Genomic DNA, 18057 nt, shown 5'->3' with positions numbered 1-18057 from the left:
ATAAATGTTAGATCTGAAGAGGCCTAGTGCTATTGTATCTTCTTTTAAATAGCAGAGAACAACTATAACTACCGTATTTTTCTGTGTATAAGATGCACCGTTTTATCTCAAAAAAGTATGTAAAAAACTGGGTGCGTCTTATACATCGAATGTTGCCGAGGCCGCCTGGCAGCCCTCGGCAGGAGGCAAGCGGCTCAGCCCTGGGGATGCCCCCAAAGGCGGGAGATTGGGGCTGATGGAGCCAAGCCCCCTCCTGCCGGACGATCAGGGGCACACTGCAGGCCTCCTCCACCAGCTGGATGTGCCGAGGGGATGCCCTGCTTGCTTCTCCACAGCTGCATGCAAGGAATCCTCCTCGCGAGGGGCTCCCGGAGGCACCGCTCTGCACCAGATTAAGCCCCAGCAGCAAAGTGTTGCATTCCAGGCGACTACCTGAGACTTCTGTCTAGCGGGGACAAGGCAGGCGCACCGCTGAGTTAGCCGGTCCCAGTGGTGTTGGCAACTGTTGAGGCAGCTCCGTTAGCTTCCCTTCAAGGAGCAGCAGTGCTGGGAATGTCATGTCCATGCCCCAGGCCCCGCCACCGCCACCAGTCTCCATTAGGACTGGCTAACATAGCGGTGCACCCGCCTTGTCCCTGCCACCCGGGGGCCCCAGGCAGCCACCTGGAATGCGATGCTTTGCTGCTGGGGCTTAACCTGGTGCAGAGCATCCGCTCAGCACATCTTGGGAGTCCCAGAAGCAGTGGCTGAAACTAGAGCCATGGGGCAGAGCCCGGCCAGACAGAGGTCAGAATGCAGAGCACAAGAGAGGAGTCGATTCTGCTCAGCTGGCTGTAAAACCAAGAAGTGGTGCAGAGGATAAACTCAGAAGAAGTGGGGTAGGCTGCTGGCTGGTCCCCAGAGAGACAGAGACGGAGGCAGAGAGAGAAGAGGTAAAGAGAGAGGGGGGAAGGAAGAAAGAGAAAAATGAGAAAATGGAGGGAAAGAACAAGGGAGAGAAAGAACAAGCAAATGAGACAGAGAAGGGGAGAGAAGGAAAAAGAGGGAGAGGGTAGAGAAAAACAGAAATGAAAGGGGGAGAGTGAGAGAGAAATGAGAGCAAAAAAGGGGAAAAAAGAGAGAAATGAGAAAATGATGGAAGCAGAGAATGAGAGGAAAGAGAGAAACAAAAGAGAGAGAAGTGACTCTTGATTTAAATCATATGGTAAAAGCACCCAAAGAAGAAGAGAGAGCGAAAAACCAGCCCTCACCAGTTTTTGGAAATGGTTCAAGAATGAACATACAAACACACACACACACACACACACACACACAAGGGGGGAGGAGACAGGGACGGAAAAAGAGGGGGGAAGTGAGAGGGGGAGGGAATGAGAGAGAAAAAGGGAGAAAGAGAGAGAAATGAGAAAATGATGGAAGGAAAGAATGAGGTAGAGGAAATAGAGGCAAATGAGAGAGAAGAGAGAGAGAAATTAGAGAAGGATTGAGAGAGAGAGAGAATGAGAGGGAGAAGAGGGAAACAAGCGAGAGAGAAGGGGAGAGAAAGAAAAACGGAGGGAGAGGAAAGTGAGAGAAATGAGAGCAAAAGGGGAGAGAGAGCAACAAATCAGAGTGAAAAGGGGGAGAGAGAGGGAGAGGTGCACAGAAATGAGAGAGACGTGGAGGGAGAGAATGAGAGAGGGAAAAGAGAGAGAGAAGTGGAGAGAAAGAAAGAAAAGGGAAAGAGAGAAGGTGGGAAACAGAGAAGTGGAGATTAAGGAGGGAAGGAAGGAAGGAAAGAAGAAAGCAAGATATTTCCCACAGAAAACACCAGGAGCCACAAACCCACCCACTCCTGGCTGGAGAGGCTACTATTACTATTTAATACTACACCATTTGGTTCAGAACACTTTTTTCCTTGTTTTCCTCCTCTAAAATCTAAGTGTGTCTTATACACCGAAAAATACGGTATACTTCCAGAAAGCTACATCCTTTTTAAAGATCTGTAAAAATATAATCTGGATGTAACAGTGTCCTGTTTAGTATTAAGATTAAGGCAGCTGAGTTAAACCTCGACTTAGTTATGTTTGGAGTAGATCTATTTAAATAATTGGTTAGTGAAGAAAACTTGCTGGCATTAATATACTTCCATAATATACTTTTCTCCAGTTCTTTGCTATTTCTATGGATCAGAAACACACGTACAGAAATACACAGCAAACATTGTATATTATCTGGGCTATTTACTGTTTTCTGGGAGGCAAATTGCTGGGAGACAGAGGCAAAATTTTGTTTGTGAATTATACTCCGAAAAATACGTGTCCAACACTAGATGTTGAAATTCTCTCTGGATAAAGAAATGATTCAGAAATAATCCACTTGTTCTCCAGATAACTTTTTCCTGTAAGTAAACTTCAAGAATGGAAATTTTTGCTCATCAATGGCTTGGAGGCATGGGATTCCAATCTCTACTCCCAGTCACGCTATAGTCTTTATGGGCCATAAGCCCAACCAAACCTCATTTCTTATTCACTTTTGGAATTAATTATTCTACAGATTAAGAGAGATTTTCTTTTGTGCAGGATAAGATCCCTCTTGGCGAGTTTCATTTTTTGTGGATTATAAAATTAAAAGAAGATTTGAGGATTTTAAAACTAAAGAATGTTTGATTTTAAAAAAAACCCTTAGCAATAGCTGATTTTTTAAAAAAGTTTAAAACTGACAAAACGAATATTTTTAAAACATTTCCCCCCCCATGCAAATATGTTGGAATAAATGTAATCAAATTAGGCAACGAAACCAGATTTGACGGTGCATGGGGCGTTCGAAACCAAATGTTGCACACTGCTGTATGCAACCAAATGTTGCCTGTCTGTGTGCACACAAAACCCCACTGATGCGAGCATCGTTGTGGATGCTTGCAACCCGACCCTCATAGTCCTCGTTGTGGGAATTCACAGCCCTACTCCCACACACATTGCCACAAATGTTGCAAGTACCCATGCACGTACGCACACGTGCTTGACCCAAGGATGGGTTCCTCTTGGTTCAGACCATATCGCCTGAACCATTTGCAACTCGCTGGTGATGTGATTTTGGTGTCACTGATCCAGTTCTGTCTGTGGTGGTCCGTGCTCACCGCCATCCTTTTTTCCTGAATTTTTGGCTGATTTTCCTGTGTTTTGATGGCTTCTCCTCATTCTGTGCTTTGAAAAAAGCCCTCCCGCCCTCCTCCGGGTTAATACCGACCTTTATTTCTTCACCCAAAGCACAGCAGATCAGCTCCTCGGCTCTTTTTCTGGCTTTAACCCACTGTCTGAGCATGCGTGGAAGCAAAATTGCACAAGGGGATGCACAAAAAGCATTGTTATGTGAATGTTTCCAAATGTAAAATAATGCACTTGGGGAAAAGGAGTCCTCAATCTGAGTATTGCATTGGCAGTTCTGTGTTAGCAAAAACTTCAGAAGAGAAGGATTTAGGGGTAGTGATTTCTGCAGTCAGGCGGTAGGAAAAGCAAGTAGGATGCTTGGCTGCATAGCTAGAGGTATAACAAGCAGGAAGAGGGAGATTATGATCCCCTTATATAGAGCGCTGGTGAGACCACATTTGGAATACTGTGTTCAGTTCTGGAGACCTCACCTACAAAAAGATATTGACAAAATTGAATGGGTCCAAAGACAGGCTACAAGAATGGTGGAAAGGTCTTAAGTATAAATCGTATCAGGAAAGACTTAATGAACTCAATCTGTATAGTCTGGAGGACAGAAGGAAAAGGGGGGACACGATCGAAACATTTAAATATGTTAAAGGGTTAAATAAGGTTCAGGAGGGAAGTGTTTTTAATAGGAAAGTGAACACAAGAACAAGGGGACACAATCTGAAGTTAGTTGGGGGAATGATCAAAGGCAACATGAGAAAATATTATTTCACTGAAAGAGTAGTAGATCCTTGGAACAAACTTCCAGCAGATGTGGTTAGTAAATCCACAGTCACTGAATTTAAACATGCCTGGGATAAACATATATCCATTGTAAGATAAAATACAGGAAATAGTATAAAGGCAGACTAGATGGACCATGAGGTCTTTTTCTGCCGTCAGTCTTCTATGTTTCTATGTTTCTAACTGGTGGAGAAGGTAAGTGGAACGCACCCCTGGCTTGACCCTCCCTCAAAATCAACTCCTCTGTCTCCCCTCCCTTACCTCCAGTCTGCCAATCTGGAAAGGTAAGGGAACTCTGTACTACAATACAAGGAGGAAAGCAATTCACTTAGAGAAAGTCCATATATGAAGCCGTGTCACCAGAAGATTCCCAGTGCAGAAAGAGAGTAGATAATCCTTGACTTACAACCCTTTGCTTAATGACAGTTTGAAGTTTCGAAGGGGCTGGAAAAAAATGACTTAAACCCATCATCACATTTGTGACTGTTGCAAAGTCCCAAAAGTTATGTGAGCAGAACTTGGCAACTAGCATGCATTAACTATAGTTGTTGTGTCCTGGCAGTGAAATAACTGTCATTTGTTGTTGTTGTTGTTATTATTATTGTTATTATTGTTATTATTATTATTATTATTATTATTATTATTATTATTATTATTATTAATTAGAATTGTATGCCGCCCCTCTCCGTAGACTCGGGGCGGCTCACAACAACATCTTCCTAAGGGGCAAGAAATCAGGATTTACTCAACTTTTACTCAACAACTGTTTGATTTATTTAGCAACCATTAAAAAATTAAGTGCATCTCACTTAACAACCATATTGCTCAGGCTCCGAGTCAAGAATTACCAGTATATAGTATAGAAATAGAAACATTCAGCTACCATTGTGAATGAGATCCCTTCACTGTGCAACATTTGATTGCAGGTGCACTGGCTAAACCTTTTAATATTAAATTTTAGAGTTAAGCATTCCTTTTGAGATTATTATTTTATGCTGTACCTTTCAGCCAGGATTTCAAAATAGCTCACACTTAAAATACTAAGCAGTGCCTTTTAAATTCTCAATCTTTCATATAAAATCCCATGGTTCTATCAAACCATTTGGATTCTACTGTAATGGAAACCAAAAACTCTTGCTTTCAGAAGAACCTGAGTATTTTTACAAGCATCATGCCATTCTTTTCATTTACAGTAAATTTTAAAGATTTTAAAAGCTTCCACATCTTATGTTGTGTGAGGACCATAGCTCAGTCTCACTTGAAAAATCCTGCTTATACAGCCTAGAAACTTTTTATATTATCCCCAACTTTGGCTTAAGATTACTAACAAATTCACAGCCTATGAACAGACTTCTGAAAGCTCCATTTATTTGTTTGTTTGTTTGTTTGTTTGTTTGCTTGCTTGCTTTTTATGCCGCCCTTCTCCTTAGACCCAGGCAGCTTACAACATGTTAGCAATAGCAGTTTTTAACAGAACCAGCCTATTGCCCCCACAATCCGGCTCCTCATTTTACCCACCTCGGAAGGATGGAAGGCTGAGTCAACCTTGAGCCAGTGATGAGATTTGAACAGCTGACCTACAGATCTACAGTCAGCTTCGGTGGCCTGCAGTGCAGACTCTACCTGCTGCGCCATCCCGGCTCATATATATTGTGGCTGCCAGACAGCCAACCAATCACAGTGTTTTAACTTCCCACTTGAAAGGCCCCAGGTGCTTAGCCAATCAGGCTTCAGCATCAGCCTTCATGGCCGGTCAAAGACTTTGCGTTTCTGGTGGGGTTGTAAGACTTAACATTTAGTTTGTTTTGCTAGCCCCCTGCCAACAAAAATGAAGCCTGGGAGAGTTCTTCACTTTCCAGGGCAACCCATGGGGCCTTGAGACTGACATCCCTGGCTTAGACTCACAATACTTACTAGAACTTACCAAAGATAAAACTAGATGTAAGTTGATAAGTCTAAGCACACACTCTGTCTCATTTCAGAGAGGGTAGCATTTTGTGTGAACCACGCCACTGTGGCCTACTGAGTAAGCCATACTTAAAAGAAACAAATGGCTCAGCGTGATGTAAACGTCTGCAATTAATGGTCCAATCTCACTTAGTAGACCTCATGGTTGAGTAGAGATGTTAGCTAATGCAAGCGCAACACTAAACATTGCATCTTAATGCCTCTCCAAGATAACATCAAGGAAATAATGAAGTGTTCCTCCACCACCACCACAAACTAAGCTTATATAGTTTTATGTATGGTATGCTTGTGTTGTATGGTTTTAAATGACGGGTTTTTAGATTTTTTTAAAATATTAGATTTGTTACATTGCAATTTTGTTATTATTATTGTTGTGAGTCGCCCCGAGTCTGCAGAGAGGAGCGGCATACAAATCTAATAAATAATAATAATAATAATAATAATAATAATAATAATAATAATATTATTATTATTATTATTATTATTATTATTATTATTATTATTATTACTATTATGTCAATACAACACAGCAAACGAGATCACTATGCTGGATTTTGTATTTCATCACCAGTTGGGCGCTTCCCAAGCACCTAGGACTGCGTGATGTAGCGGCGAATTATGTTTGCCGATCCCAGTAAAACGGCCTTTTGCAATTGACAGATGGAGATTTTGTCAATTCCGATGGTTTTCAAATGTCCGCTGAGATCCTTTGGCACTGCGCCCGGCGTGCCAAGTACCACTGGGACCACTTTCACTGGCTTATGCCAGAGTCGTTGCAGCTCGATTTTTAGATCTTATTGTTGTTGTTGTTGTTGTTGTTATTATTATTATTATTATTATTATTATTATTATTATTATTATTATCATTATTATTATACCCCGCTGATTTCCAAGGGTAGTTGTGAAAGTCTGAAACAGAAATCAGAGATATTGGGGAGGAGAGGAAAAAGCTAAGAAACATTTCGACAGGAAATATCTCTTGAGCCTTTACATCTTTTCCTTAAAAGATGATCCCCAACTACACAGAATACTAACTTCCCGCTCTGGCCAGTAGTGTGTTACTGGAATGGATGTGTCGTGGATGAATGCTTTTAATATTCTGGGGGTTGTTATTGTATGTCTGTTTTATCTTTGTACTCCACAATTGGAAAAGGGTGGTTCATAAATTCAAATAAGAAATAAATAAGAAATAAATAAATGTGATCCTATGTTAATATTTGCTATTCTATCACATTCTTAAGGATTTCTCCTACAGATTTCCCAAATATTGTAAGAGCTGCACACAGACTTAATCTCTTCCCTGAGCAAACCTAATATTCCTTACTTGAGCTGAGAAATTATCCCATTTTCATACAGAACTCCAAAACTGACCCATGGAGTTCAACGCGTACAGTTTGAGTTTTATTCTTACTCACAAACCATACAGAGGCCAAGAAAACCAGCCTTTCTTTTTCCCCTTTCTGTTTTACTCTGGTTTCTTTTTCTGTATTGTTTTGTTTTTGCCTCAGCCATTTCAGTTGCTTCTGCTAAAGCACCTAGAGACAGAAAGGAAATACAATTAATCTCTCCGTAGTGGGGGAATTTGCTGTCTGCTGTCCAGGTGCTAACAGCAAATGGGCAATTACAGGGCCCCTGCTATTTTTCTTGCTTATGGTGTTTAAAGTTTAGATCAGACTTAGAACAGGGTAGCTTTTCAACTAGCGAATAATCCTCTTCAAGAGAGAACAGGGTTGTCAAACTCCCGACTCGTGGGCCGGATGTGTAGTTAAGCGGGGGGAGTCCCAATAGGTCGCGTGACACTGCCATGACAAAGTGACAGCCTTGAGACAGAGGATGGGTTCACAATCTAAATGTGGTGTATGCCATCTTCCTTTGTGGCAGCTCCGACCCTTTGGAACCAACATCCTCCTGAGATTTGCACTATCCCTGCTCTACCAACCTTCCAGAAATAATAATAATAATAATAATAATAATAATAATAATAATAATAGTAATAATAGTAATAATAGTAATAATAATAATAATTTATTAGATTTGTATGCCGCCCCTCTCCGAGGACTCACAACATAACAGCAATACAATATAAATACAAATCTAATGTTAAAATAATTTAAAAAACTAATTTAAAATACATTGTTATAAAAAAAATATCTGTTACACAATTATACGCACTCAGTCCGACTGAACATAAACGTAATAAAGGTCAGCGAAAAAAGGAGGGGGGAGATTAATCCCCCCACGTATGGCGGCAAAGGTGAGTCTTCAACATTTTACGGAAGGTGAGGAGGGTAGGGGCAGTTCGAATCTCTGGGGGAGTTGATTCCAGAGGGCTGGGGCCACCACAGAGAAGGCTCTTCCCCTGGGTCCCGCCAGACGACATTGTTTTGTCGACAGGACCCGGAGAAGGCCAACTCTGTGGGACCTAATCGGCTGCTGGGATTCATGCGGCAGGAGGCGGTCCCGAAAGTACTCTGGTCTGATGCCATGTAGTTTAGGTCATTACCAACACTTTGAATTGTGACCAGAAATTGATCGGCAGCCAGTGCAAGCCACCGAGTGTTGATGAAACATTAAATCTGCTTTTCCAGCAGACCTGGGACCATGAATGACTGCATGTTTGAATGTTATTTACAGGGTTACTGATTGTTTTTATATTCTATTTTATACTGTAATTTTATGTTGGTTTTTTTATGTGTTGTTAGCCGCCCAGAGTCCATTGGAATTGGGCGAAGTACAAATCCTGTTAAACAAGTTTATCTACAATACATCAGGTGTAGGGAACCTGCAGCCACCTCCATGTGACTGTGCTTCATGCTCAAAGCACCCTTATTGTGTTTCCTACGGATGCTGGCAGATGGTTCAGTGACACTTGGAGGTCCAGAGACTCCCCACACTTTCTATGGGAGAATTGAGGAGGTCAGCTTGTTACCTTCCCAGAGGTAACAAACATCCAACCTGTAATTGCAAAGTGTGAAAATGTGCAGAAAATGCATTCAAAACTAAGAGTTACCTTTGCACTATTTGTTCCTAAGTATGAAACTGTCATTATTTGCTCTGGATAAAATATAAAATGTTATATAAAATATAAAATAAACACAGTGGGAACTAGTAACACAAAAATAAACCCCAGAACTTTTTACTGAAAGGAACAAGAGCCATTAAAATTGGGTGAGTCAGAGATCTAATCTGAATTAGGTCAGTTTAGGATTCAGTCTTGTTGAAACTTACTTCCAAAGGAAGGAAATACACAGTGGAAATGACAACTAGATAAACTTGGTCCCATCCTATATTAAGGTCAGATGGGAAACAGAAGAACTGGTACTGTGTTAACCACTTAATTCAGCCAGGAAGTCAACTTGGGCAATGCACTAGTCCAAGTGTCAATCTCCACGTTGCCTGCTTGCTTCGGCTGCCATAGAAACAGGGAATGGAGGGGGGGGGGCAAGGGAGTGGGGAAGTGTGCTGGAGATGGCTCTACTTATGTTTGATTAAGTGGTTAGGGAGGAAAGTTATCATCATGTACTGCCAGGCTACATGGACATGTTTATAGCCTGCTCAAGGTCAACGGCTTTAATGGACCAGATATGGAAGCCCAAATTTTAAAATTAGAATTTTTAAGGATTGTTTTTTATGTATATTAATTGGATTGATTTACTACTGTTTCTTTGCATATGTTGTGAGCCGCCCCGAGTCCTCGGAGAGGGGCGGCATACAAATCCAATTAAACCTTAAACCAGAATGTCAGGGGGAATTGTTGGCATGGGTGTCAAGACAAAGGAGTGTTTATGCATATGTTTTGGGAATGCCCGATAGTGCAGGAAATTTGGCAAAAAGTGAAAGAGGATATCAATAGAATGCTAAATATACAATGGACAATCACTAAGGAAATGGCAGTACTAGTAAAAAGCAATGCGATGGGAGAATTTAGAGAAATAAAAAAAGCAGCAATAGAAAGCGCTCAGGCAGTAATAGTTTTGGGTTGGAAGGATGCGACAAAATGGACAATGCAAAATTGGTATAGGTACATGGTGGACCATATTCAATTTGAAATTATGGAAAAAAGGATAAATTCATATAATGAAACTGAGTTGGGACAGCTGATGGGACGGTGGGACAAGGTAAGAAGATATATGACGAGCAGAATCCAAGACCAAGCTACAAGAAATAAATTGGAATCACTCTATAATATGTAAACAGATATATTGCTCTTGGCTTAAGTGGACTATACAAGAAACACCCCCAATTTGGTGGTGGGGAATGTGTGTGTGTCGGGGTGGTGGGCACAATTCACTATGCACTGTTTTATGTTGTGTGATATAAAAACTGTTAAAAATCAATAAAAATATTTTTTTTTAAAAAAAACAAACCTTAAATGGCTGATGCACCCACCGGACATCTTGGGACATGGGGATTGGATGAACTGCCCAGGGGTGGAGGATTATGAGGGAGGTTTTGGAGATTCTTTGTCCATGAATTTACACATCTTTTGCCTCCCAATTTGTTTTCTTTTTGTCACCATCAGTTCTTGTCTAGTAAAAGTACTCCTCCCTATCAACATGGAGTTGGGTTTTTTTCTTTCCTGGACTTTGAATGGAAGTGCGCCTGACACCAAGACAATGAAACTTTAGCAGTAGCACTCCTCTCTCAGGAGATAACGGAATGGCAAACCTGTTTAGAACTAATTGAATGGAAATGAGGAGGAAAACAGCTCTACAGACAAATAGGGGGATCCCTTTTGCACCCAGCCATTGCTCTGAGAAGCAGGAAGGAACATGCATCTGTTTCCCAGGAAAGGATTTTGTGGTCACAAAAGACAGCACAACAAGCCCAATTGTGGTGTTCAAAATGCAGGAAAAGTACATTACAAAGCAACCATAATATGTTCGGCAGGGTTTTAACTGAACATGCCGTACAAGCACAACTCCTGTAATTTGCAAACAATAGCTTTGGCTTAGGGTAGGCTATACGAGCAGTTCAGGACCCCCAAGGAACCACTTTCTAAAGGCAGAACCATGCAGGGATGACCACCCTCCCCACCGTCAGAGGATGATCTCTTAAGCAGAGAAAATATCTTACCATGGCATAATGCCTTGGTTACATGGGCCTCAGTTGTGTGTGAACCTGGGTTTATGTTTTAGAATGCTGTATGAGACTTTGAAGGGGACACGGTGGCTCAATGGCTAAGACGCTGACCTTGTTGATTGAAAGGTCAGCAGTATAGTAGTTAGAATCCCTAGAGCCACGTAACGGGGCTTGTCCCAGCTTCTACCAACCTAGCAGTTCAAAAGCATGTAAAAACGCAGGTAGAAAATAGTGTCCACCTTTGGTGGGAAGGTAACAGCGTTCCATGCACCTTTGGCATTTAGTCATGCCGGCCACATGACCATCGAGACATCAAAATCTAATAAATTATTATTATTATCTTCAGACAGTGCTGGCTCTTCGACTTTGAAACGGAGATGAGCATCACCCCCTAGACTGGGAATAACTAGCACATATGTGCAAGGGGAACCTTTACCTATAAGCCTTTGACTTATTCCATAACCATAATTAAAAAAACTATGAGCTTAGCACAATGCTTATCTGCTGCAGTTATCCAACATCATTCCAATTTCTCCTGGGATGGAGCCTGGGACCCATCACTCCCCATCAATGTAGGCTGAAAAAAGAATCCCAAATTTTGGGGGGTGGGTAGGATGTGGTGGTGTGTGATTCAAATATGGAAGGCCTTGAATAGCAGCCGTGACATCTTTTTGGAACGCCACGGGCTTGCATTCTCCAGCTAACCAAGGTTTCACACAGGCTCACACTTTGCAACAAGGTTACTCCATGGCTTCTTTAATGATGGTCCAATGAACAGAGCACAAGGAGAACCAATTTTGTTTTGGTGAGAATTCTTTCAATATAAGTAAGTAAGTAAGCAAGTAAATAAACAAATAAACAAATATAATAAAATATAAACAAACAAACAAACAAACAAAAGGGAAGCTAGCCTACTGCAGTCTGATGCTACCTTAAGAAGCCCATCCACATGCCCAGGAAAAACAAAACAAAACAAAGGAGATGTAGAAACGTCTTGGAGAACCACAAAGGTGGTAAGGGCAACCTCCAGCATCTGACAACCTGTTAGATGGTGGGAAGTCACCTTCCATCAAACCCAAAGTACATTCCCTCAATTCCAGATATTCCCACACTGTCCAGAAGTTTGGTGGACTCCAGCAATGGGAAGAAGTCATTGAATCTAGAACCCTAGGATGGATTTGTTTTTCCCTCCCCATATATTCATCTCAATAAATCTGTTCCTATCCACCACCACCTCTTGAGATTTGAACCAGTCGAAGACCATCAGAGATATAGCTTGGCCTCTGGGTTGTCATATGCAAGCATTAAAGACTGCAGGAAGTGCATATGAAGAGGAGCCATAAATTGATGGAATATTAACAGCATTATAAAGATGCCCACAGGACCAGTTACCCAAAAGGTTATCAAGCCCAAGTAGACAAAATCTCCCTCCGTACGTATCCTGAAACTAGACTGTAGATATATTACAGGGAGGGGAGGGAAAGACTATTGTCTTTATGATGTGTCTGCTTCCTGGAAACCAAGAGGTGGGGTGGAAAAAGAGACAGCAAGTCAGATGCAAAACCCTTCAGAAGGACAGTCGTTTTGCCTCCATTGAAATCCTTCTTCCAAAATGGATTCTTTTCAAAGGTTGTCTATGACAACTCCACACTTCACTGTATCACCACTGTACAAACAGAGCAGCCTCCAGGAGAATCTCCCGTATCTCTTATCATTTGCATATCTGTGCAATCTGTTCCACTAATTACTAGCTGGATGGTAAAGGAGGAGGAGGGGTGGATGGGAGAGAAAATCCACAAACGATCCCAGGTGCGTTAGAAGGATACAGATACAGCCTGCAGAACACAAGCAGAAATGGTATTCTTTAAATACACAGGATGCAGCCCCAAAATGAGCCATTTGCGACAGTTTAGAACAGAGGTTTTCAAACTTGGCAACTTTAAGACTTGTGGACTTCAACTCTCAGAATTCTCCAACCAACTCTGCTGGCTGGGGAATTCTGGGGTTTGGAGTCCACAAGTCTTAAAGTTGCCACGTTTGAAGTCCTCTGGTTTACAGTCGAAGATCTTTCTCCCTCCCAAGAGAGGGAAAGTAACAACCAGAACGCTTAAAACAGTGTTTATTTTCTGCCTTTAATTAGCCTACAAATAATAAATCTACAAATAACGAAGACCTTCATGGTGCCACAGAGACCAAAGTCATTAAGACTTGAAATTATAGGGTGTGTATTTGCTAAGTTGCTACAAAATTCGTTACTGGGTTTTAATGCATTCAACAAATTGAGGGGCACAAGTTCCCCCCCCCCCTCTTAAGCTCCAACACCATTAACCTTTCTCTCTTTCATTACTTTTAAGGGGAGACTTGGAAGTTAACACTTGGTTTTTTTAAAAAAAAACCAAGATGTATTGATGATTTAACAAATCATAACTAGGAAAATTTGGACTGAAAAATGTAAACAAATTATCTGTCAAGTTCAAATGAAGAGTGCTGTAGTTTCCCCTTGAAGAGAACTGCCTGAAAACATTACAAACTTACATTTATCTCCATCCTTCATTGGTGAGAAGCTCAATTTAAAATCATCTCAATATAACACAGGATGAAAATATGATACTGCAGGGAAAAAAAAACATTTGCTACCAACTTGCCTTGCCTTGAGGACCTGTATACTGCATGAGTCAAAGAGGGCCGTGAGAATATTTACGAACCCCTCGCATCCTGGACATAAATTGTTTCAACTGCTACCCTCAAAATGACACTATAGAGCACTGCACACCAAGACAACTAGACACAAGAATAGTTTTTTCCCCGAATGCCATCACTCTGCTTAACAAATAATTCCCTCACCACTGTCAAACTACACTATTATTACTATTATTACTATTAATCTTCTAGTCGTTCCCGTCACCCATCTCCTCCCACTAATGGCTGTATGATTGTAACTTTGTTGCTTGCATCCTTATAATTTATATTGACTGGTTCCTAATATGATTTGATTGTTTTTTTGTACACGGACTATCATTAAGTGTTATATCTTAAGATTCTTGACAAACGTATCTTTTTTTATGTACACTGAGAGCATATGCACCAAGACAAATCCCTTGTGTCCAATCACACTTGGCCTATAAAGAATTCTATTCTATTCTATTCTACTCTATTCTAATGAATACCCCGGTAAATTCTTCATAAAAGCTGAAATTTCCAGTTACCTCCCTCAATGCAAACCTGTAAAAAAGGATTAAGGTGTCAAGCTGGAAACCAGGAGATGGGGAGTTCAAGCCCCACCTTAACGTTGAAAGCCAGTTGGGTCACTTTGGGCCAGTCTCTCTCTTTCAGCCCAACTCACAAGGTTGTTGTTGTGGGGGGGGAAAGGAAGAGGAAGACGGAGTATTAGCTATGTTTGCTGCCTTGAGTTATTTATAGAAAATAATAAGGGCAAGGTAAAGAGAAATAAATAAAAATAACATGGAATTAACAGAAATCAGTCCCACAACATGCAGTGATGCTTACACCCGGAAAGCTTGCAAAGGATTCTGTTAATAACTACTCACTGTTTTTCCCATAATCTAGCAGTAACAGATGAAATGCAATTTTTTTTAAAAAGTCCCAAATATAAAACGTATTGAAAAAGATAAGCAAGTGCAAAAAAATAGACAAATAAATAAGACACAGCTTCACGATTTCCTCTCCCTGAAGGTTATTCGCACCCATTTTATACTAATGCTTGGCACTTCCCTCTTAAATAAAGCATTTGCTATTAATGAGGTGGGAGAAATTAGATGAAGAAGTGGATGCAAATCAAATTGCTTCTACAAGAGTAGTGGTGCACAAGATAGCATGTAGTTCACCCAGAAGAGATTTCTTACTCCTGAGATCTTTCAGAGATCACAAAGCCGGCCATCAGAAAATATACACCGTGTTACGCAGGAAGCATGAGAAAGTTGAATCACAGCCATAAAATTATCATTTATTAGTAGGTTTTCTCACAAGCATGTGCCTTCCCGGGTGAGGTTAACACACTCTTTTGTTCACCAACCCAGGCGTACATAGGCACTCCTTTGAAAGCCGACTATATGCTGTGTTTAACTCAATAATGAGATTAGTCAGTAAAACAAAATCCAAAAAGGATTTAGACTTATTTCCAGAGAGACAAAAGGAGTGGGGGCAGAGGAAGAAAAAGACAGAAACAGCCAACACATTTTCACCCAATGTCTGAATCCGTTTTCATACAATAATTTCCCTAGCTTGCCAAAGACAAACCCAGAGAAAAGATTCATAGACGAACGCAATAATTGCCTCTAATAACAAATTGTGATGTGCAAGATGATCATTTGCAACACAGATTTATTTTTTTTGCTGAACTAACAAAGGACAGTGGGGCAGAGGGAAGGCAGTCACCCCTGATAAAAGGAGTGGTAGGAGTCCACAAAGGTTTAAAAATCAATACCAAAAACTCTTTCCGTGGCTGATGCCAAACAGCAATGTTGATTCCTTCTCTGCACATATGATGTTGATGCTGTCCACGCATTTTCTGTGATCACTATATCATAACAGCGAAAAATCCCCATTAATTTCCAATTAATTCGTCCAGTGGTTCTCTCCAGCACAAACCCAAGCTAATATGCATTTAAAGGGGGGGGGGGGAGCCATCACTTCCTGAAATGCTAAATGAAGAAACTGGACCAGCTATTAAAAAAAAAGATAAAAACACACCAACCACATTTTAGAGTGGTAGAAAGTAGCCACTGATGGATGAGGAGGTGAGCGAAGGAGGAGGGTCGCCACAAAGGTAATTTCTAATTCCCTTTGACTCTGGAAAGGGCTGGCGAGAATGAGAAATAGGTGACCACCGCTATTCTTTTACCAGGGAGCAAGTCACAATTTCTTTCTTACCAGCTTCACTACAATTTAAAGAAGCAAAAAAACCCCACAAAAAACCTATACATCACATTGAATCTACCAGTTGGGAAGCTGGCTGTGTGGCAACACACTTCACCACAATAAAGTAAATGTGTTTCGAGATACATCAGCCTGAATTCACTTCTTCGTGGACTTGGGACTTACTAAGACAGTCGCTACCTCAACCGCCCTACAACATGGGCAGGTCTAAAACCCATTGCAAGCACCACCAATATTTAAATGTAAGCCCTCAAGGTATTTTGAAACAGCAGGATACATTATTATTATTATTTTTTTAAAAAGAGGATGCTTGGCACTATGCTTGGACAAGAGGGACACGGCCAAAAATAAACTACATCTCTAATAAATGAATAAGAATCAAATGAATATCTAATGCACTTCTCAGAGCAATAAAAGGAAAAGGAAGCCACCAGAAGAGAACCTATAGGCTGGAAATATTTACAGTTGGCCAAAGCACATTTCCATACACTCAGTATCCGTATTCAGATCTGGGTGTTACTTAAACAAATCTGGAATAGAAATATCATGAAAATTCAAAGCTGATCTATCTCAGCCTTCTGTTACATATTGAAAAAAATATATGTAATAAGTACCCAACTTTTGGAACACAAAACAGAAACCCAAGCATTTCAAAGTGTAAATAACAAAGAAGTAGCCTATATTTTGGGACATTCTCTTTGTAGAGATAGAGATATATTTGGAGACATCTACCATCCACAACAGCATCCATCAAACTATCTCAAGGCTGAGTGGATGGGTGGGTACCAGTCTTTTTATTATTATTATTATTTAAAAGCACGCTAAGAAATCCGACAAACGCGCAGCTCATCCCCACAACACGCGCACACCCATCGGCTTCAACAATAGGGCTCAACAATAGGAATCGAATCCAGCCTACCTCGCGACTCAAGAGCACATTCTCCGCCGCCGCCGACGGACGGTTCCAAACGTTCGTTTCAGCTACACGTGAAAAAAAGATTACATCACGCGCACCCGAGCCACAGACCCGGGGCGTGTGCGCGCGGGCGCGCGTGTGTATGTGTCGCGTGCGTGCATCACCCCACAAACACGAGGGACGGTACCGGGAATAAAAGTGAGGATGCGGGCTGGCAGGACTTGCCGGTCACTTCGCAAAAGAGCTCCGTCCTCCTTCCAGGGCGCTTCTGAGCCCAACCTTCGTGGCCATGCCGAAAAGGGCTGTCATTCACACGACCCGTCCCACCCGGCTTACCCGCGGCGGCGGCGGCCGGAGAGACTGCTTGAGGCGCCCCGCCAGCCACGCGCTCGCCGCTCGCCAAAGACAGCCGCCGGGTCTCTCCAGGCGACGGCTTCCTAGCGGGTCGTGGGAACCCCTCAGCCCAGGCCAAAAGGGGCGCCCGCCGCTCCCGCCGGAGCCAAACTTACCTGGCCGTCCGCTGGAACTTTCAGCTGGAGGAGCAGCAGCAGCGCCTCCACCCCGCGCGGGTCCGACGCTGGCCAGGCATCGCGCGCGCCTCCCGCCGCCGCCGCCGCTACGCCGCAGGCGAAGATAAATCCACCACATCGCTCGGGAGGCGACCCAGGCGGCCGCCGCAGCTGGCCCGCATCCCTCCCAACGCCCCTTGGCCGGGCTCAGCGCCGGCGGAAGCCTCCCAAGCGCCGGAGGTGCCCAAGAGCGCAGCCGCCGCCTCAGCCGCCTCAGCCCCGCTCGCGCCTCGCCTCAGCGTCTCGGCCACAGCTGGCTTCCCCGGCAGCGGCGCCGACCGCTCGGCTTTTGCCGCCGCCGCCGCTAATGAGCATGCCCGGGAGAGGGAAGAGCGGGCATGCGCGGTGCCGAAGACGACGACGCTCGCTTCCACCTGCTTTGCCAGGCGCCGGGCAGGTGGCTCCGAGAGTGCGAGTCAGGGAGCGGCGGTAGCGCGGGCGCCGCTAAGAGCTCGGCCGGCCCGCGGCGAAAGGAAAGCGGACAGCGGGTGGGTGGGACGCGGCTCCCCGGGCAGGCGCGCCGGTTTGCCTCGGTGCCCGGGAAGGCAGCGGTGCTCCGGGGAAGAGCCCCGGGTGGGCGGCGGAGCGGCCGCAGGAGCCGAGCATCGCCGGGCGGGGGCGCCGGGTCGGGAGCTGCAACAGGTCGAGAGCGGAGCAGCCTTGCGGAAAGCCGAGCCAGCGCCTATCCCCGGGGTGGCGGGGCTCAGTC

At 43.1% G+C, this 18057-nt stretch overlaps 1 protein-coding gene across 1 annotated transcript in view; it reads right to left on the bottom strand.

The window, feature by feature from the left end:
• The window catches only part of TENM1 (teneurin transmembrane protein 1), a 572994-nt gene extending 555626 nt beyond the window's left edge, over positions 1 to 17368 (bottom strand). The window contains exon 1 of the mRNA XM_070759727.1: positions 17289 to 17368. The gene's annotated coding sequence lies outside the window, so the exon portion shown is untranslated. The remainder of the gene's footprint in view (positions 1 to 17288) is intronic.
• Between the last annotated feature and the right edge of the window lie 689 nt (positions 17369 to 18057).

Source organism: Erythrolamprus reginae, chromosome 8 (assembly GCF_031021105.1).
Source record: "Erythrolamprus reginae isolate rEryReg1 chromosome 8, rEryReg1.hap1, whole genome shotgun sequence".
Taxonomy (NCBI): domain Eukaryota; kingdom Metazoa; phylum Chordata; class Lepidosauria; order Squamata; family Dipsadidae; genus Erythrolamprus; species Erythrolamprus reginae.
The sequence above is the reverse complement of the archived record's forward strand: the minus strand, read 5'-3'. Positions and strand labels throughout refer to the sequence as shown.